The sequence below is a fragment of the Microtus ochrogaster genome, unplaced genomic scaffold, assembly GCF_000317375.1.
Source record: "Microtus ochrogaster isolate Prairie Vole_2 unplaced genomic scaffold, MicOch1.0 UNK61, whole genome shotgun sequence".
NCBI classification, from domain to species: Eukaryota; Metazoa; Chordata; class Mammalia; order Rodentia; family Cricetidae; genus Microtus; species Microtus ochrogaster.
In genome coordinates, this window is record NW_004949159.1 from 620,062 (window position 1) to 641,939 (window position 21,878).

Sequence of the window (21,878 nt, forward strand, 5' to 3'; positions counted from 1 at the left end):
GCCAGGTCTGAGGTCTACAGGCAAGGGTTACAATGCCTGGCATGGTTTGTAATTTCAGGTTAACATACACCCTGTAAGGAGCACAAAGCATCACAGTAACTACTAGCTAATGATTCCAGGAAGATGAGGTCTTCAACAGGCACACAGCTTACACTTGTACACATGTAGGGGGCTGTTTTCTGGGCCCCTCCCTCATCACATACCTCCTCAGGGGTCTCATTTCAACAATGCTTTCAGATAAGTACTTGATAATATTAGTAACTCTGACTGTCATAATTTGATTTCTATTGCTTAATAAACCCTATGAGCAGAAGCAACGTGGGGAGGAAAAGGTTTATTTGGCTAACGGGTCAAAACCATCATGGTGGGAAACCAGGGCAGAGCCTTAAGCAGGAACCTGGAGACAGGAACTGGAGCAGAGACCATGAAGGCACGCTGCTTGCTGACTTCTTTCCCATGGCTTGCTCTGCTCACTTTCTTACATGGCGCAGGACCACCTGCCAGTAGTAGCTCCACCCACAGTGGGCTAAGCCTTTCACATTGATCATAAAACAAGAAAACGACCATAGGCCAACCTGATGGAGTTATTTCCTCAATTGAGGTTGCTTTGATTATGTCAAGATGACAAAGTTAATCAGCACACTGACTTTACTCATATGGCCCCATCCACAAAGGACAATTGAGTAATTTCAATTTTTATCCATTTAATAACTATAAATAGAAATACCAAATGGTTTTATATTTATAATGTATTTATTTATGTCTTAATAAGTTGTCTCATCCTTTCTTTGTGTGCTGTCATCTTCATTCATATTGTTCATTCAACACTATTCTAACAGATGCTCACTAACATCCAGGCAAAATAATCAAATATAAAACAAATATACATGTAAGATTTTGTTTAACAAATTAATGATGAGACCATGAAGAGTTTACCACCATTTCAAAGAAGGTGCTGAAGACTAGATATATGCAAGTGATTATGAATATTTAGATTTGTTGGTGGACTTCCAACTGGATAATGTCTACAGATCAATAAAATACAATGTTTGGAGTCATACAGAAAGCAATTCAGTACTATTTTCACCATAAAAAATGTATATCTGTGAACAAGTGTAATAATCTTCATTGCCAACAGATTTCTACAATGTTAAGATTTATAAGATTGCCTAAAGATAATGCAATGCATAGATATACAAAGCATAAATATCCCAGTAGAATCAAATATCTAGCAGCAGAGACCACCCAGTATTTTATTGAAAGTATTTATTAAATACCCATTTAAGAACCAGTTATCATTTGTCCTGAGAAAGCAGGTTGGTTTGTTCAGCCCAAAGCTCCTAAATACGATCATTGAGTATTATTGATAACATTTGAGCACACTCAGCTCTTAATGTGAGGAGGAGCAATATCAAAAGAACTGTGAACTTAGAAAATTCAAGAAGATTGGAAGGGAGAGGAATATTGTGCTAAATATATGCTTGGGTACTGTGTTGTTTAGGTTTATTTCATCTTCGATACATGTAATTAGAATTATGGGCGAGGAGAGAGCCTCATTTGAGAAAATGCCTCCCTAGGATCTAGCTGTAGGCAAGCCTGTAGAGCATTTTCTAGATTAGTAATTGATGTGGGAGGGCTGAGCCTATCGGTAGCTGTGGGTTCTATAAGAAAGCAGGCTGAGCAAGCCACGAGGGGCAAGGCAAGCCAGTAAGCAATACTCCTCTTTAGCCTCTGCATCAGCTCCTGTACTGACTTTCCACAGTGATGGGCTATCACCTGAAAATGTAAGAGGAATAAATGCTTTCCTTCCCAAGTTGCACTTGGTCATGGTGCTTCATCATAGCCATAGAACAGGATCTAAGACGTGTACAATGGCCAAACTGATTGTATTTTCACTTGTTTGAAATTTTCTTTTTCCTTGAAAGAGAAGCCAATATGGTTATAGTCTGTAAAAAAAATAAGGTTTTATTTAAGTTATTGAGCTCAGGACTAGAAGAGATTGTCTGCCACATTTAGAACAAGGTAAGATAAAAATCCACATAGATCAGTAAAAATAAAATTTTGATTTTTGAAGTGACACACTTGAGATTTGAACTGGGTGTTTTCATAGATATGACTATCTGTGTTTAATTTAAAATGTGTTTAGTGAACATCAACACCTGCCAAGGAACACACACATGCACATATGTATCTTTGCAAAGGACAAGCTTTTGCTTTCATAAATTCAGCAGATATGATTCAGTAATAAAAACAAATATTTAATGTACCAAGTACATGATAAAATAAAAATAAACTATTATAATACCATCTAGAAGAAAAAGAATGTTTCATGGGAGAAATGAAGCTGAAAGAATGATACATGGTGACTGAGCACAGAGATGATACACACAGGATTGCAGGCTTTTACAATAGCATGGGTTAATTCATTAAATTATTTTATGATGTGTGCAGAGAAATATCTTTTAAGAAATAAGTTCTGTTTTGATTTGAGCCTTTTGTACTTGAGGAGTCTCTGGTCTTCCTTAAAGGCAATATCAGATACTGGTCTAGAGCTCAGGGAAGGAGCAGAGATGGGCTGGGAATCCTTCAGTCATAGGATGAAAAATGCTGTCAAGACAAAAAGGAGGAAAGAAGAAGAACTCCCCAGAGCTCTTGCAGAAAACAGAAGAACCGGGAACGCTGGAAACTGGAAAAGAAGGTGTCTCTTGGAAGAGACAGTGACCTTTTGGCTATAGCAACTGGGAACACTAGTAGTTCTAGAAACAGTTTGGGTGTCTGCAACAGTGACTGAAGCCAAGACTCCTAGAAAAATATAGAAAGTACAGATTGTACTTGCCTTCAGTGGCTTGGAGATTCATAGAGAAGAGAAAAGACATCAAGAAGGTAGTCCCAGAACCTAAAGGTAGACTCCAGTGAGGAGGGAGAAGTGTTTGTATCTCTTTTTTTGTTGTTGTTTTTAGCATATAGCATTAAATGTGTTTAAATGTTAATGGAATTATTGAGCTCGCAGGGGGACATGAAGCATGTGTGTTAAGAAGTGAAGATGCCATTGTGTGTAAAGATTTGAGAAGATTATAATACAAAGGGGACACTCAGCTTCAAAGGAGAAGACTGGAGAGGAGAGGGGAGGAGAGAGAGAGAGAGAGAGAGAGAGAGAGAGAGAGAGAGAGAGAGAGAGAAAGAGAGAGAGAGAGAACTAGAGAGAGCGAACGAGAGAATGAATATCTGTATAAATCTGTAACTTTAAAAAAATGGCCCTTAGCTTGAAATTGCTATGCAGTTGGGAATTTACATGGACAGGAGATTCTTGAAATATTGGTCAGGAAAGGAAGGAGGTCCTGGAAGGATGATTTACTGGCAGGGGTGGGGTCTTAACTGAAGTTGGATGTGACGTATTTATGGTGTCATTAATTGGAGTGACCAGGATATTCTCTCTAACAGAGCTCGGCAGTTCAGGGACAGGTCTAGGGACATAAGACCCAGGTCTTAACATTCAAGTGACATGGAAGGAGAGTGGGCACAGCCACTGAGAAATCGGTATTGCATTGGGATTCCTGGGCGGAAGTTTGATTTTAAGATTAAGTGTCTAAAGACCCAGTGGGATAAAGTAAGTGTGCAGTGAGAATAATGAAGAGAGGAGCTCAGGATGAGGTACGGGCCAGGGTGGTGCTGTTCCTTATCTTAGTGGTGTAGGAGGTCCTTCTATATTTGTGTTACTTTCATCGGTTGAATAAAGAAAACTGCCTTGGCCTTTGGTAGGGCAGAAACTTAGGTAGGTGGGGAAGACAGAACTGGAGTGAGAGTTAGCCAAGAAGAGGCTAGATATAATGGGCCAGGCAGTGTTTAAATTAATACAGTTTCCGTGTTGTTATTTCAAGGGCTAAGCTAGCCAGGTGGTGAGATGTGACCTGCTCCCCCTCCATACTACAAAGTGGCATTCCAACGTGGTCGACTAACTTTACGTAAAACCTGAGAGGGCTCTAATATGTATATATTCCATACTTTCTTCATCCATTCTTCCACTGAAGGGCATCTAGGTTGTTTCCAGGTTCTGACTATTACAAACAATGCTGCTGGCCTGGGTCTGAAAAAGCCTGGGATAAAACCGGACTCGCTGAACATAGCGGACAATGAGGACTACTGAGAACTCAAGAACAATGGCAATGGGTTTTTGATCCTACTGCACGTACTGGCTTTGTGGGAGCCTAGGCAGTTTGGATGCTCGCCTTACTAGACCTGGATGGAGGTGGGGGTTCCTTGGACTTCCCACAGGGCAGGGAACCCTGATTGCTCTTTGGGCTGACGAGGGAGGGGGTCTTGATTGGGGGAGGGAGAGGGAAATCGGAGGCGATGGAGGGGAAGAGACAGAAATTTTTAATAAATAAATAAATAAAATGTAAAATAAATTCTCTTAAAAAAAACCTGAGAGGGCTTGAAAAGGAATTCTAGGCACACAGAAAAAACTGAGTTTAATACAGCTTTTTACTGTTTGCTGGGGCATGCAGCAGAGACATTTCCTGACTCAGCAATAGCAGCGGGGGGAGGGGGGGGGCGAAGCTGCGTCATTTTAAAACGTGGCTTCCTGGGCCCTGCAGCCAGTGTAAACTCCAGCTATGGAGCATTTGTGGGCCTGGGTGTTTGTGTGCCCACTCGGGGTTGGGAGGAAAGTGGCTGAGACCATGCCTGTGACTCACCGCTCCCTGCCTGGGCAGGCAGCAGGATCAGGTCTACTAGCCCCCATGCATGAGCAGGAGAGCATGGTGGATTTCTGCCACCATACAGAGAGATGTTTCCAGGCGGCACAGTGCTCTGCCTGGCAGATTTGGCTGTAACTCAGATAAAAAGCTCATTCTCAGAGTTCAAGTGCTGACTGTGGCTCCTACCTGGAGGTGAAAAAAAAAGCCGCACAGTTTTGAAATGCCGGCTTTCCAAGCTATGTTCCTAGTGCGACGTCTATCTCTTGCGGGAGACAGAGAATTTGGATGGGGTTTTGTGAGTGAAATGCTACAGCTTGCTTGATGGCAATGTGTACTGCTGTGTGCTTGGAACTGTGTGTGGCTCAGGGGCACCAAATGGCTCTGAGGCAGGAGCAGCTCTGGCTCTGCTCTGCCATGCTGAACTGTACTGAACTCAGGCAGGACTATAGTAATTATCATAATAACAGTGCAGTTAAGGTTTAGATTGGGCAGGAAACAGGTGGTACCATATTACCCCTACATGGTACAACATAAGGTTTTAAGAAGCGCTTAGTATTTTAAGGAGTGCTCCTGGACAGTAAAGAATTACAGATTCACAATAGGACAGATTCAGACATAAAAGACCTCTAAATGGGTCACGGTGTTAAATAAACGTTTGTAGGCTTGAAAGAAAATAAAAGAAGTATAGAAAGTCATAGAATAAAGTTAGTGGTTTAAAAAAACGGGTAAAGTCTTTAAAGAGACAGAGTAAAGTAATAGAGCAAAAAAATTGAGCCACATAAAAATGGATAATTCACAGAGATTCTGGATTATGTGTATTATTGTATTTTCTTTCAATTTTTTGACTGTGAAGGAGATAAGTACAGAGAGACATTTCATTGTGTGGTCTGCCAAGCTAAACCAGCATATATGTTCTAATGGTATCATAACTTCAGAATTTGGGTCTAAGGATATGATGCTTTGGAAAAGAGGTTCTTTTGTTTTCACAGAAGATGAGACCGTGTGGATTGATTCTAGACCTATATGGTATGATAGACCACATCCTCCTGAAAGGTTGCCATAAACACCCTCAGAAAATTACTTCACCCAACTGGTGACTGAGATGAAACTAGCATATAGGATATACCATGAAAGACCTGATTAACAGCGCCCCCATTCAGCACAAAGCAGTTTGGAGAGAAATAACTGTACCCATATTCCCAAATATTGCTTATAAATGTTCTTTTACATTTAAAGGGGGATATATAGATATGAATAATTTACACTGGTATAAATTTTGCTTTGTTGATATAAATTTAAGACCAATTTTGTTATATGTATATGTATTTCTGATCTTGATTAAGCTATTGTGATTGTGTAGTTCATTTAAAAATGTAATGTATAATTAGGAAATATAGGTTGTTAATGGATAATCATCAATAATAATCAAGCTTGTAGACATATTAGTTAGATTTTCTAGATATTTGGAGATATATTTCAGTTAGATAGGCATTCTTCATATCTTTCAAAGACTACAGAATATGGCATTTAATGTTTAAATAACTTAGGGTTTTTCATGACAATGAGACACTTCTGTTCCTGGCAGCATCAATCTACTTCCTGAAGAAGATGGGCATCGAAGAGTCTCCTTATAGAGTTTGCTAGCCATTTGGGCAAGAAAATGCTCTTGCCTTGACTGTTGCATAAACTAGACAGGAAGAACCCACAGAGAGAGAGGGGACTGCTGAACTTGCCTAAAGGTGAGATGATCCTTCAGGGTTCCTGCTTCATGAAAGAGTCTGCGAGACATTCTGTAGGATACAGAAGAAAGTGACTGAACTGTCTTTGAATTATCCTGTTTCATGAAAATGTCTGCTGGATACTATGGGCCTGTAGGCTGAAGATGGATGCCCCAACAGTACAAAAAAACTTTGAGTGACTGTCCAGGCAGTGAGATGTCTCTGTCATTTCTAGAGTTTTGGAAGATGCTTACTTCTTGTTTACTTAGGTAATATTATGTCCTTCTGGAGTCTTTGATAGAGTTGAAGAAAGGTTAGTTATAATTATAGTTTTCCTTTGTTATGATAAAAGATAAAATAGATATAAATATTGTAATTGTAATTCTTGATTGATAACTGTTTGGTTATATGTAATTTTACTATGTTAAAGTGAAAGCCTTTTTTTTTTTTGCTTAAACAGAAAAAGGGGAAGTGGTGTAGAAGGTCCTTCTATATTTATGTTGCTTTTATTGGTTAAATAAAAAAAAAACTGTCTTGGCCTTTTGATAGGGCAGAAACTTAGATAGGTGGGGAAGACAGAACTGGATGCTGGGAAGAAGATCAGAGTCAGAGAGCCATCCACCATGAAGCTGCCAGGTCAGACATGCTGAATCCTTCCTGGTAAGCCACGACCTCATGGTAGCATACAGATTATTAGAAATGCGTGGAATCAAGATGTGAGAGTTAGCCAAGGCAGTGTTTAAATTAATACAGTTTCTGTGTTGTTATTTCAGGGGCTAAGCTAGCCAGGCGGTGGATGGGATCCGTTCCCCCCCATACTATATCTTAGAGAGAGAGCTTTTCAAACTGAATCTTGGTTTCAATTTTTAAAATAATAGTGCTATTTCTTTTTAAGTTAATAAAATAAGGTGTATGGTGTGACAGTTACAGTAGCCTGTGTTTAAAGTGTGGGATTGGAGATGTGAAAGGGATTTATGTGGTGGAATTCCTATAATGACTAATCATTACAATAGACTTATCATCTCGTGCAGTTCTATTTTCTTTCCTTCTTGCTGAGAACACTTAAATTTACCCACTTTGCTGAAGATAGCCTAGGACTATGTTACATACAGCCTTTTTTTTGGAATAGTGTCAGTGTTGAGTAGTTGAAACAGTAGCACATACATGTGTATACACACACACACACACATACACATGCACACGCGTGCGCGCATTTATATTCCATAAAAGGTAGAAGTTTATCTAGATTTTTGTTTTTAAAAGTTGTCCACCACTAAGAACATTAGCTACATAATGAATTCATACATAAAAACTAATAACAATCAATGGCGACCTTACTAATAATAGTCATGATTAATGGTGGACTGCTCACCTGGAAATAGGCATTGCACCAAGAATCAGTGTGTAGACTATTTTGCTTATGATTCTCACAACAAGCACCAGGCTTGAAAGAAGAAGACAGGCAGATCTGCATAAGAGAGCCAACACTCAGTCCTGCATGGTTGTGCATGCCTGTAATCCAGCACCCAGGAGGTGGGAGGCGGTGGCAGGAGGAACACAGCAAGTGTAAGCCCAGCCTGCACTACAGAAAAGGTTCCAGGCTATCCAGGGATCCACACTGAGATTCTCTGTCTCAACATCCTTCTCCTCAAAAGAGAACCAAGAGTCCAGAGCTCAGTGTTCACCATGTACTTTAGCAAGATTACATTATAGTTTTGCAGGCAAGATAAAACACGTATCATATTAATACAACAAGTTCCATCCATCACTAACCCCCTTACAATTTAGTATAAGAGGAGCATATTGTAATGTTTTTTAAAGCTTCAGGGAAATATTATATAAGGAAGCTTAAAGCCAACTGAATGATGAGAAGTAGCAGATTCTCCTTGTCAAATGGGGAGTGTTTGCTGCAGGCACACATGATCTCACCTGCTTACTGACTCGTGTTTTGGTTTTAAAGAGGCATCATCTAATGGGCCGCAGTTGTCAGGATTAGGTGCCATTTAAAAACTGCTTACACAGTGAAAAGTGAAATAATAGCATGATTGCATACCGGCTCCATATTTCATTTCCAGCACTGTTGGTGCTGCTGGAGCATGTACACGGTCTAGGAAAATGCTCGCTCAACATGGAAGAGCAAGAGAGATTTCCAGATGGCTCGAGTTCCCTGGAAAATTGTGCTTCAGGGACTTTTTTGTGTCAGTCAACACCCCAGAATAAGAAAGGCGTCTTCAAAAGGAGAGATATACGGCTGCAAACGTCTCCCTCATTCCCTCAGGACTCTGTTGGATGCTGAGACATGTTCTTTTCAATCCAGGGCTGTGATGAGAGAGGCAGGCTAGGAGGCAGACTGAGAAGATCCACCTCTGTTACTTTTGCTCAGTAAAGAGAGAAGGAGAGAAACAGCAAAAAGAAACAGTCAAGCATTTCTCCTTCAGTGAGAAGCACAGTGTCTTGCGGAACAGAGGGATCCCCTGTAGCTTGTGACCTTTTCTTCCCCCAGCTGCTTCCTTTTTGGGAGTTTGAGTTGCCTGAAATGCCTTTCTTCTCTCCATCCACTCTCGGTTCTCTTTAGCTTAACTGTCATCTCTCCTAAAACTCCCCCAAGCCACAATTCTCTGATCTCTTAAAATATGTGCAGTTCTAGTTTTCCCCACAGGGAAATGACTGCTCAGTGGCCCTGTCCACATTACTTGTCTCATTAAGATACTGTGGATTCAGTATTCACTGAGTTGTCCTCCCAGTACTGTTCTATGTTTTTGTGTTTCTTTCATTTCTCTGTTCTTCCTACCTAATTTTTCTAATCCACACACCTCTACCCTGGAACATACAAACCTATCAAGGCTGGACCCTGAAAATCCACACACTTTCACATTTTCAGGACTTTTATACACCATCCATTTTGCTTAAAATGCCCTCTCTTGTATCTCTCTCTTCTGCTTTTCTACCCAGTTCACCGGTTCAAAGGATTTGCTTAAATTCTGTTTCCTTTGAAGAGTTTCTAGAATTCTTTGGTTGGTACGGTTTGAGTCTGGGTACATTGAAGCATATTTTAGCATTGCGTTTGTCTTATTATGAGTATGTATTTCTTTCTTCTTTCCCTTTCAGTCCCAGGCATTGAACCTAGGGCTTGAGTGTGCTAGGCGAGCATTCTATCACTGAGTTACACCTCTAGTCCCAAAGAAATGCACAGAGATGTTGGAGACCCTTTCCTCCCTGAGGGATGAGCATCATCAAGGCAGGGATGGGACTGGAGTCTTCCCACGGCTAACGCCTACCACACTGGATCATAGCCTGCAATGAGGAAAACCTCAGGAATCTCTAGTATTGCAAACACGTTTTGAGCTTTGTTTGGGGATTGTGGGGAGAAAGAGAGAGACACAAAGGCAGGGGACCAGAGCTCTGTTGTTGTCTCCCCTGCTCTCATGACCAGAGCCCCACTGTAGCGTTTCAAATCTATCTTCTTCATTAAGTGGTCTTCTACTGTTGTCCCTGAATTTTAAAACTTTGCTAAAATGTTATCTCCACTTACTTCTTTGTGTGAGAGTATGCGTGTGTGGCAGGCAGAGGACAGCTACTGAGAGCCAGTTCTTCCTTTCCCCACATGGCTCGTGGAGATCAAACTGAGGTCGGCAGGCTTGGAACCCTGAGCCATTCCCTGACCCAAAAAACTCATTTCAAGTGTCACATATAGACATTAAAATGTCCATGTAGCCTGGCGATGGTGGCACCCATGTCTTTAATCCCAGCACTTGGGAGGCAGAGACAAGTGGATCTCTGAGTTCAAGGTCAACCTGGTCTACAGAGTGAGTTCTCTGCAACAGCCAGGGCTACTCAGAGAAATTTTATCTTGAAAACCAAAACCAAGCCAAAACAAAAAAAAATATCCATTTAAAGGATACAAGTAATATTTGATATATTCATACATTGATTAAGGTTTTAATCAGGCTAAACCTCTTTACAAATATTGTTGTAGTTTCTTTCTCCCTCCTCCATATTCTTCCTCGGTACTCATGGTAGTTACTGTGGTAGTGTGCTTTGATTCTTGGATTTTTTCTAATATAAACTTCAATTTTGTCATCACTCAACACTTACCAAATACGACATTCTGGGACTGAGGAGCCGGCTCAGGGAATAGAGCAGTTGCCGTGAGGACAGGAGTTTAGGCTCCTAGGACCCAGGTCACAAGTGCCTGGGGAAGGTCTGGTGACTGTCACCTACAAGCCAGCACTCAAGAGCCAGAGATAGGGGAGTTCCTGAAGCAATTGGTTTGTTATACTAGCTGATCAATGAGTTCTGGGTTCACTTAAGATACCCCAGTCTCAATCAATAAAAGCAGATATAGATGGAGGAAGACAATCCACATCAACTTCAGACCCTTCCCCTCACAGACACACACAGGGAAACACACACACACAGACATACACACACTGTGAACATAGACATAAACATGCACACACATATGTATATATACACACATACATACATACACACACGTACACATATATCACACACATACACACACTATATACACATGCACACATACACACACATATATACACATACACCACACACACATACACACATGCACACATATTTACACATACACACATATACCACACACCACATACACACACATACACACACACACAATGCTATGAACATGAGGACACACCAGGATTCACTGTGCTCCCACATACAAGTGAACATACTACTCCAAATACACATAAAATATTTTGCTCATAGAAACCTCTTTTTAAATAATAGTAGCCTAAGATGCTTATTGAGATTCAGACAGAAACAAAGAACAAGAGGCAATAAATGATTACATGACCTTATTCATGTGATAGAAAATGATTACCTGACCTTATTCATTTCTGCTACATTTTGAATTTTAGTGGCCCGTTTTGCATTTTTCTCCATGTGTGTTGTGGTTGTTGGCAAGCTAAACTGTGTGTGTGTGTGTGTGTGTGTGTGTGTGTGTGCATGAGCACATGTGGTGTAGATTATGTACTTCTTTCCCTTTGAGACAGGTCTTTCACTGGCTTGGAATTGAACCACACAGGCCAGGCAAGCTGGTCCCCCAAGTTTCCAGTGGTTTATCTGTCTCTCCCTCCTAACTACCCATCACTGAGATTTGCTGTGGAACAATTTTGTACACTGTGAAAAATGTGTTGCTCTCACTGTTAATAAAAACCAGATTTTCCCATAGCTGGGCAGGAAGAGATTGGGAGAGGCAGCCTGGCACCGTGAGAATGTTGGGAGGAGGAAGGGCGGAGGCAGGAAAGTCATCAGAGATGCAGAGAGAAACAAGATGGACATGCTGAACTCAGGAAAGGTACCAAACCACATGGCAAAGCAAAGATAAGAAATACAGTTCAATTTAAAATGTAAGAGTTATCTAGTAACAAGGCTGAGCTATGGGCCAAGCATTCGCAATTAATATTAAGACTCTGAATGTATTTAGGAGAGGGTAGTCAGGACAGGAAAACTCCGCCCATAGAGATTCTAGGCCTTGGGCCTACTGTTTTACATGGGTTCTGAGGATCTGAGCGCACGTCCTCAAGCTTTTGAGGCAAGCACTTTGTGATTGATGTATCTCTCTGGTTCCCATCTTACATTTCTAAGTTGCCTGTCATGTATTAGCATAGTTATTGTTTTAATTGTATTTTAGGCTCCATATTAGGGATGGCTTATGTATCTCATTTCAACATTAGCATATTCCAAATTTTTAAAATTACTCTGTTTTAAAATTACTCTGGGCTGTGGTGTTGCACATCTTTAATCCCAGCACTCAGAAGGCAGAGGCAGGCAGATCTCCGTGAGTTTGAGGCCAGCCTAGTCTGCAAGAGCTAGTTCTAGGACAGGTTTCAAAGCTATAGAGAGACCCTGTCTTGAAAAACCAAAAAAAAAAAAAAAAAAGAGAGAAAGAAAAAATTACTCTATCAGTGAATTTCATATGCTCTCTTGTTAGTCATTATCACATTTTTCTTCCCATTTAAAGTTCTTTAGTATGCCTTGTAGATACATGTTTTGAATATATATGTGTGTGTACATATATATGTATATGAATACATGTGTATATATATATCTGTACACACACATATATTCTCAGCTTTTGTTTATCAGGAAATGTCTTTTTCATTCCTAAAGGATAGTTGGTTTTTTTTTCTTTTAAAAAAATTACTTATCATCTATACAGTGTTCTGCCTGCATGTATGCCTGTAGGCCAGATGAGGGCACCAGAGCTCATTACAAATGCTTGTAAGGCACCATGTGGTTGCTGGAATTGAACCCTGTTCTTCTGGAAGAGCTGACAGTGCTCTTAACCTCTGAGCCATCTCTCTAGCACCCCCTAAACAGTAGTTTTGCTGAGTAGTGAATTCTTCGTTGATAGCTTTTTCTTTGGCACTGTGAAGAATCTCACGCTGCTTTGTTCTAGACTATTAGGTTTCTGTTCGGAAATCGGCTGGCAGGTAAACTGGGACACACTCACATGATTAACCTGCTTCTCTTCTCTCATAGCCTTGGTTCTTTTTTTCAGTTCTTTTCACCCTTGAGACCTTCATGTTAAGATGTCTGGGGGGAGAACTCATTGAGTTACATTTGACCTGTGACCCCTGGCTTTTGTGTATGTGTGGGGTGTGTGTGTGTGTGTGTGTGTGTGTGTGTGTGTATGTCTGTATGTATGTGTATGTGTATGTCTGTATGTATGTGTGTATGTGTGTGAGTGTGTGTGTGTATGTGTATGTGTGTATGTGTATATGTGTGTATTTGTATCATTTGGGAAGCGTTCTTTTATTATTTCTATTTCCTCTCTTTGGTGTTCTCAAGTCCTCTGTAAACCCACAGAACTGATCATCGCTGTATTCACATTGTCCCTGAAGCCATGCAGGTCCTCATTGCCCACCCTCCCCCTACTTTTCTTTTTTCTAATCGTAGGTGTTTTGGTAGCCTGCCTCATGCCGTTTATTTTCCTTCTGTTTGAGCTCCCTCCTATGGAAGCCACTTTGCCCTTCAAATTTTACTGAGTGTATTTTAAAACTAGAAATTTACTCCTTGAGTTTTAAAATATTCTTCTGTCCTTTAAATTTCTTTTAGAGTATTAAACATTTCTCTATTTTTCCTCAAGCTCCCTGAGCTCCATAGATGCTGCTTCTAACTAGTTGAGACATCTCCTATACTGGTTACTGACTGGTATCTCATTTTATGTCTTTTCTGGCTTTATTTTGATTATTGAGTGAGAGAAAGGTTTTCTTTTAAAAACCTCAAGATGCACGTTGTCATGTAATTTTGTCTGAATGCTCTGTCTTTACTTTTGTCTTCCTAACCTGCCATTTGTCTGTCCAAAAATTCCAAGTCAACTGCTTATTTTTCACGCTTCTGTAATTACTTCTGTGTTTCACCACTGGATGGCACCGAGCTCCAGAATTTCCAGGGGTGTGTTGTAGTGTGTTGTCACAGTTTCAGAACAAAAGGGTTCCTAATACATTGCTGAAATATGGTTCAGTAAGAAACAGGGGAGTACCCAGGTAGAGGAACTGGTACTTCAAGAGCTTCCCCTTTCCACCTCATCGCAAGGTAAATAGATTCACGGTTACACCTGTGCGGTCAGACATTATAAGATTCTGTTCAGCTTTGGATAGTCTCCCTGTACATGGACCACGTCCAAGTTCCTGTGTCATATACATTACCATCAAAACCACTCAACTGTGTTTATGCCTGAAGAAGCAGCTTTCCAAAAGCAAGCAGTACAACACTCTGGTGGGACCAAGTCCCACAGTGCCATGGGATGACTGTTGTTGAGGTCAGCTCATGACCCAAGATTGTTGTAGCCAGTCACAAGAGACGTTCATTGGAAGAGAAGCCCAGAAGACTGGCATGGTATTTCTTCCTCTAGCAATATGTACAGAAGCCCCTCTTCCCACAGATCCAGGGACTGTAAAAGATGTGGTATGTGCAAGACTGAGCTATGGCAGGTGAACCCATGTCCTGGTCACTCATAACGAGCTGCCTCACCCAGGAAAATTAGCACCGAAATAGACCTTTACTCCTTTTCAGGCTCCAGTTCAAATAGTTTCTCTTGCCTCTGACACACATGGAACACTTGAAGCTGACACTCACGTCACCTGTCACTTAGACCTGCACTGACAACACTGCACTCTCTAAAATCTCTGTGCCTATGGTTCATATCTAGTCCACAACAGAGAATTCTCACCGCATCTGAATCAGCTTTCTGCCTTGACTTTCAGTGTTGTTCCATTGAGCACTGAGCCTCTTCAGCCTCTTATAAGAGTCATTTCGTCATGTACACTTTGCAGGGCACGTGTAAAGATAAACACATATGTAGTATAACTCGTGATCTAACAGTTATTGTAGTAATTAACACCAGGGAGCAGAGGGGTTGGGGGACGGATGCAGAGGGTAGCGGTGTGACTCAGATGACTTTGATCCCTGGAAATCACACAAAGAGCTGGCTGCAGTGGTGCACATTACAATACCCACACTCCTGTGGCTAGATGGAAGACAGAGCCTGGAGAATCATCAGAAAGCTTGCAGCTCAGCTAGCCTAGAATACATAGTGCAGCAGAAGAAACGAGGGAGGCCTTAGCAAGGTGGAAGACGAAACCCAACTTTTGAAAGCTACGCTTTGTCTTTCACACGTATGCTACGGTACACACAAGACCTCCCTCCCAAAAAGTAAACAGAGAAACAAAGATTAAGGGAAAAAAGATTAAGGTACCTGTGTTTGATAATGACCATCAATGCAAAACAAAAATACTTCCTCAGTTAAAGTCAAAGAAGTTGGTTTGACTTGTAAATTGATTGTTATTTATTAAAGTCCAACATTTTGAAAAGACAAAAATGTATCCAAAAATGCCACTGGCAGAACGTGATTGTGGCAGAACTGCCGGCATTTGCATGTAAGACGTACACCACTCACTCATTCAGAAATGTATAAGATAGTGCACTAAACATTTATCTCTAATGACTGACTTTTATGGTTCTTATCAACATCCACGGAAGCCTCAGAAGCAGAAAATGACTCATTCTGTTTTCCAGCAATCAGCGTGTGCTGAGCATTTCCACACATAAATCTGAAACCCCAAATAATAGGAAAGTCTAGAATCTTTTAAGTGCTGACCTGACATCACAAGTAGAAAATTCTCTACTGTGGAATTCTGTTGTATGCATAAATTTGTTTAAAATGATAGGAACATACCTTCAGACTACATATGCAAAGTGTATATAACCCATAGATGATTTTGCATTTGGATTTGTGGTCCATCGCCCAAGTGCCACTTTATGCATATACAACTATTTCAAAAATTGAAAAAAATGTAATAGCTGAGCTATTTCTGGTTCTAAACATTTCACATTAAGGATATTCAACGCGTATGAGACAGTGAGAATTATGTAAAAATGGTAAGTCTTTGTGATATATGTGACATGCACACTAGCAAAGTTAGAATTAAATCTTGAGTTCAATATCTCAGCATCTAGTTAATAAAAGTGCCTACCATGAGTGACATTTCTCCTTCTAGGCTAACATCCCTTTATATGTTTCCCCATTGCTGGAACCTGGGAATTGGGGCGCAGGGATTCAGGCATGCTGAGTCTCCCACCACTGAGCTACATGACCATGATCTAACATTGTAATAGAAGACACAAGAGAAGTGAATTAGGAAAAAAAAATGCCAGGCTCTGAATTTCTTATACTTAAATATCCTTTTATGTTTTTCTGGATTGACTTTGGACAAATATGCTCTGTGTTTATGTCAGACAGCTGCAACTAACATGAAATGCGATAAGATACAATGCACTTTTCCGTTTCAGCAGCAGTGGCTGTAGACCATGACGGATAGGAAACACCACGGTTGGAGAAAAGGGGGGGACTGCCGGAGCAAAGGTGGGGCTCAGGCTTAGCCTCCCTCAGACTGTACCACAGACGCAATAGCTACTGCTGTTACCTCACAGTGCTTCGCAGGCAAATTTTGATGTGTCGTCATGGTGGCGATTTTCTGCTCTTAGTAAGCATTTGGTGCTGCAAAGCTCTGGGAGGACTAGCCAGTACCACAAGGTATTGAAGACACTCCTCTACCTCTGATTATGAGCAGACAAGTTCTCAGATTTCTTCCATATTCTTAACAGATATTGCTTCCAAATGTAAACTCCTATAATCACATACTGTATTAACTTCCACTCATTTTGTGAATTTTATAGCACTTAATTTGAAGATTATTTATATAGGCAATTCTATGGCTCACAGTTTTTCTTTGAATTTTATTATCATCGGAAGTTTGTGGAATTATGTATATATACTATACTATGCTATAAAATATAGAACATATGGTATTTATATTTAAGATTTTGTATTTGGCACATGAATCATACATCCTAACATACGAAATCTTAGTGTTACAGTATTGGGAAAACATTTATTTCTGAGATCTGGAATGTGCAGTATATTTGTACATATGCATTGATGGCACATATATATATATGAATATGCAAATGACAGAAAAGATAGACACATCTATAAGTTTTAAATAACCCTGGATGTTAGAGTTGCTGACTTTGATGCAAGTTTATCTAAAAATTATATTCACAACACTTGGCAGAATTCTCTGTATTGTGAGTAAAATATACGTATATATATTACATATTATATGATATATGTACACTATATATATTATATGTGTGTGTATTTGCAGAAAACTTTCTGGAATAATTCTGTTGACACAGGCAGTAATGACTGTTGATTTAAGAATTATATCTCACATTTAAAAGAATGCCGGAAAGACAAGTTAGTCACACACAGCCAGTGTAGAGTAGAACAAACAGGATTTCCTTAACAAACAATAGAAACAGGGCTTCCCATGACTGCTTCTGAGTTAGACATTTTCCCAGAAAATCATCTAACCCTGTAGACAACTGGTGGAATACACATTATCTTTCGACTTTAGTATTTTTATTACTCAAAGCTGAAGCAAAAAGTCCTACTATTTGACCCAATATGTAGGTAGCTCTAGGAAATGGCAGACTTAGCACTGAAACTTTCATGTAATGGCACAGTCCCCTCTGCCCGTTGGAGACAGCATGGCTAATTATCTCAGGAATTAGTTAAGGAGGAGAATGACTGTTATCCAAGAGACGCCAGAGAGTTGCTCTAATCCGGAAAGAAAAGCCGCTGTTAGAAAAGACACTGGCTGACTCCTAGATAATTTCATCTTGTCTACTGTCACTAGGTGCTTTGGAGCCTTCAGAGAGGGACAGAGATGTTTCAATAATCACATAAGATGTGCATAAGCATAAGCATAAATAGCCGGGTGTTGGGAGAATGAAAACTAATCAATAAATTCTTCTTAGCTCTATGATGGCATTAGGATGGAGATGGAAAACTTAAGTCTTAACCTTAGGGAATAAATTCTATTGTAAATGATTTTGACATTTAAAGTAAGCATCCTCATTCATTTGTTTGTAAGCACCAAAAAGAAATGGTAATTTTTGATTAGACAATTCAATGTTGCTGGCATTATTAATAAACCCTATCTCTGAAGGTCACTTAAGAACAAAAGCTCTGGTTTATTTTTGTTATGTTAGAACCGTGGCTAATCCTTAGACTAATTTCGTGTTTATTTCCTTCTTCCTATATTTTTTTTGTCTCTCTTTTTTCTCTCCTCCTTTCTGTAATATTTTTGTTGCAAAGAGCCCTGCAGGGAAAAAGCCAAATGGGAAAATAGTCATAAGATCTTGTTTGATGCAAAATGACCTTAACTGTATCATCATTTAATAAACACACAAGCTCATTTTCTTGATTACTGGATACGCTGTCGTCATAGGAAGATATCTCAAATTTGCCTCATGGTTTTAAATACAATCTCCCTCCCAAAGTAAGGCATTATTTTAACTCCAGGGATAAAATCTGACAGTTCTATTATTTTCAACACAAATAACATGTTAATAGGAGGATTTGGGTTCCCCCTTATACTCTTTATTTTATCTTCTTTATATTGAACCTATTGAGAACTATATATTTTATTTTTTATCCATCCATTTCTCATTTAAATTCAAGATGAATTTACTAACTATGTTCCTATGTTCTCCACTATGATGATTTGTCAACTGTAAATGATAGTCAGAATGCTTTGTTTAGTGTTTGTTTTCTTTGCTTGAATTTCACCAGGGCCTGGGAATTCACTCTCCATGGCTTTGATCCCTAGATGGAGTCCAGAATCGCAGTGTCCTTCAAAGGCTCCTGACCACCCTGTTGAAGCACTTGGGGACCCTTATCCTGGCCTTGCAGGTGTACCAGTTGGTAGATCTTAAAGAATTACGTCACACTATTTTGTGAAAGAAATATTTCTCTTCAGACTATTTTAGGAAGAAGAAGAGCAAAATGAAATAAGACAAAACAAAAATCACAATGGCCCCAGGGTGATTAGGAGCCTCACTATCTTTTCAAGTGGGATCTGTGGCAATTTAAATATCTACTTTTAGCTGCAGAACAAAGAAGCCTAGACAGAGAGATAAAGGGACCCAACCTACACTGGATGCCAGAACAACAGGTCTAGGGATGTGTAACCACATGTTATAAAGCTGTCGTGGCTGGATAGGACCCCCAGACCTCCTCTCCAGTTAGTGACTTCAAAGTTCTGAACATTTGAGCAGACTATTCAGTTCCTTTGAGAAATAGTTGAACAGTATCCTTATCATGTAAAAAGGACTTGATTTTGGTATACACATCAATTGAACAGATTTTGAGTAGTTTTTTATTGCTACGTAATAAACTTTGCGTTTGACCATAGTATTTATGCTAGAAGGTAGCCAGTATTTTTAGAAAATGCTAAAAAGTAATATGAGCCTGAAATAATTCTGCACCGGTGTCATATTTTGGATTCAAGACAGTTTTCTCTGTAGCAGCATGATACAGGACTGTGTTCCGATCTTTATATCTGACAGAATGCTCTGTGGATGACCACAGTCAGAAGTATTTTATTCATATGTATATTAAAATTATTTTGTATTACCTGGTGTTATTATGCCAACTAACTTGATTATGTCCTGTGAGTTATTTAAAAAAATCTCTCAAAAGATAACATTCAGAATGTTATTTAAACCTAAAGTCTATTATTTTAATCCATCAGATTTTGGCTCAACTATGGATGAGGGTCAAGATAGCTACAGTTTCGTTGACTATTAAATATAACACATGCACACTCTTGACAAATTTGACTCCATTCAGAAACATATGTAACCCTTATGGAATTTATCACCATGATTTAACACACCTAACATTATAACACAAAGGTAGATTGTGACAGTGTGGGCAGAGAGAAATACAGCCAAGTTTATGTGTTACCTGCTTTGGGAAATAAAATACAAATTTAACATTACATTTTTTATCCTTGTAAAAGAAAAACCAAGCATTTTCCAAATGGTAACATGGTGCCAGGCAAAGCTACTGAAATATTTCCAACTTTAAAAGTTCTGAAAATGTTGTTCTACTAGTAAGTGCGTTAAGGGTACCGTACAGACCTTTCCAGTGCTTGGTCAGTGTGAAGCCTCCCCAAGGCGATGGATTTCACAGGAGCTTTTCTTTCTTCCCTTGGTGAGAGGAGGTTGGTCTTGCTTGTCCATTAAGGACTGCCTGGTCTGTGGTACTGAGACAACTGTGGCCTGAGACACTCGTCCCTTCTCTTACTCTACTCGGCTATATTTGGTAACTGAACTCATGTTTCAGCTGAATGCCACAATCAGGAATCCCAGGAGTGGCTTGGGAGGCAGCCCCAGATCTGAGGCTGGGTTCTTAGAAATTAACGCCACTTAGTGTAGAAGAAATCATAGTTATGAATTCAATAAGCCTGGCATTTCAGCATATTCCACTCTGACTTTGTAGCCAGAAGTCACCACCTGGCCTTTTCATAAGCTCTTAATTGTTTGCTGGTATATTTTATGATTCCCAATAAAAGAAGTGGAACATGGAAGGAAGACTCCAAGGATAATCTCCTTGTGTGTTTAACTTTTGTCATGTAGTGGGTTCTCCTAAAATAGTAAATCCAGTAACTATTTAAAAATTAAAACTTCTGCCAAATTGAGTGGAGATCATAACTGCTTTCTTACTCCATAATTAAAAATTGCCATGTGCAATTTAAAACATGGTGTGTATTAAAGATAAAGTCCAAGGCATAATGAAATGGAGACTAAATATAACAAATGTATAGCAATAGATGCTGAGCTGACACATCAAGATCATTTAGCAAATAGTTCCCTGGAAAAATCAAGCAAATGGTGAGTGAACATTTGTCTAAAACAAGCGTGAAGCTTTCATAACTGTGAAAAATACGCCACAAATCCCTTTTTCACTATTGTGCAGCAGCTCTCTAGGACCTAAGCTATGTTGTTCGGTCATTAATAACAAAGAGAGTCAGGGAGAGCCAACAGCTTCTCTTACCCAAGATCATCTTCTAGAGCAGGATCTAACCAAGATTGCCGACTAGCGTGTGGGTTGAGGCATGTGAAAGGTCCTGGGAAATTCAGAAAGTACTGGAGTCTTTATTTGGCTGCCATAACCTTTGGTCTAGTTTCATTTCTGAAGAAGGCCAATCCTGATAGCGGAGTTGGGTTTTTGTTCTGCTCTGATCCTTGACACCATTGCTTCCATAGCCCCTGTACCCTTCCATTCATCAGTGAGTGATTTTACAGCTTACTCTTTATAGCACAAGAGTGGTACCCTTTCTAAAGCCCAGCTGTCTCAGCTTACCTTTGCTGGTGCCGGAGAGCAGTATAGATGGGATAATCGACATAGAACAGAAGTTGATTTTGCATTTCTTCTCATGGCTGGGAAGCGGAGGTGCCAGCAAGCTCATTGACAGTGAAGGTTCTTTTACTGTTCCTAAGCTGTCGCTTGATTTCTGTGTCCTCTGGCAGAGACACTTCATTATGCAGTACAAAGTGGAAGATAAGGGTGTTTTTATAAGGGCATCTAATCTGATCTAAAATGTCAGAACCCTAAATTTTGCTTCTAAAGGTCACAGTGTCAATATTGTTGCATCGGGAATACATTTTAACACTTTTGTTTTTTACCCTAGATCTAAGCAATTTAATTTTAAATCAGAAATCAAGACAATAGAAGGTGTACATCAGTCAGCATGCCTTCCAGATGAACATACAAAGGAATAATTACTTTTATAGATCATAGGAGGGAGAGTGCCTCAGCCTGAGGTGCCCGCCTCAACATGAATTTTGGAAGGAACAAAATGTTCAAAGCTTAGCATTGATTAAACAGGTAAACACTTGTTTAATATGCTTTTTATCCTCTAAGGAAAGACAAAACTGGAGAAGGCAGAAATGGAGAGGGACGAGATAGAAGAAACCTAAAAGTGGTGGAAAGTGGTAAGTATGAGGACCGGTTCAAATTACAAATCTTTAGCACTTACAGAAGGAACTAAGTGGTGATGGA

The 21,878-nt window shown here is 39.8% G+C and overlaps 1 protein-coding gene across 1 annotated transcript in view; it reads right to left on the bottom strand.

The window, feature by feature from the left end:
* The window catches only part of Palld (palladin, cytoskeletal associated protein), a 389,783-nt gene extending 369,702 nt beyond the window's left edge, over positions 1-20,081 (bottom strand). Inside the window, exon 1 of the mRNA XM_026777380.1 lies at positions 19,955-20,081. The gene's annotated coding sequence lies outside the window, so the exon portion shown is untranslated. The remainder of the gene's footprint in view (positions 1-19,954) is intronic.
* Between the last annotated feature and the right edge of the window lie 1,797 nt (positions 20,082-21,878).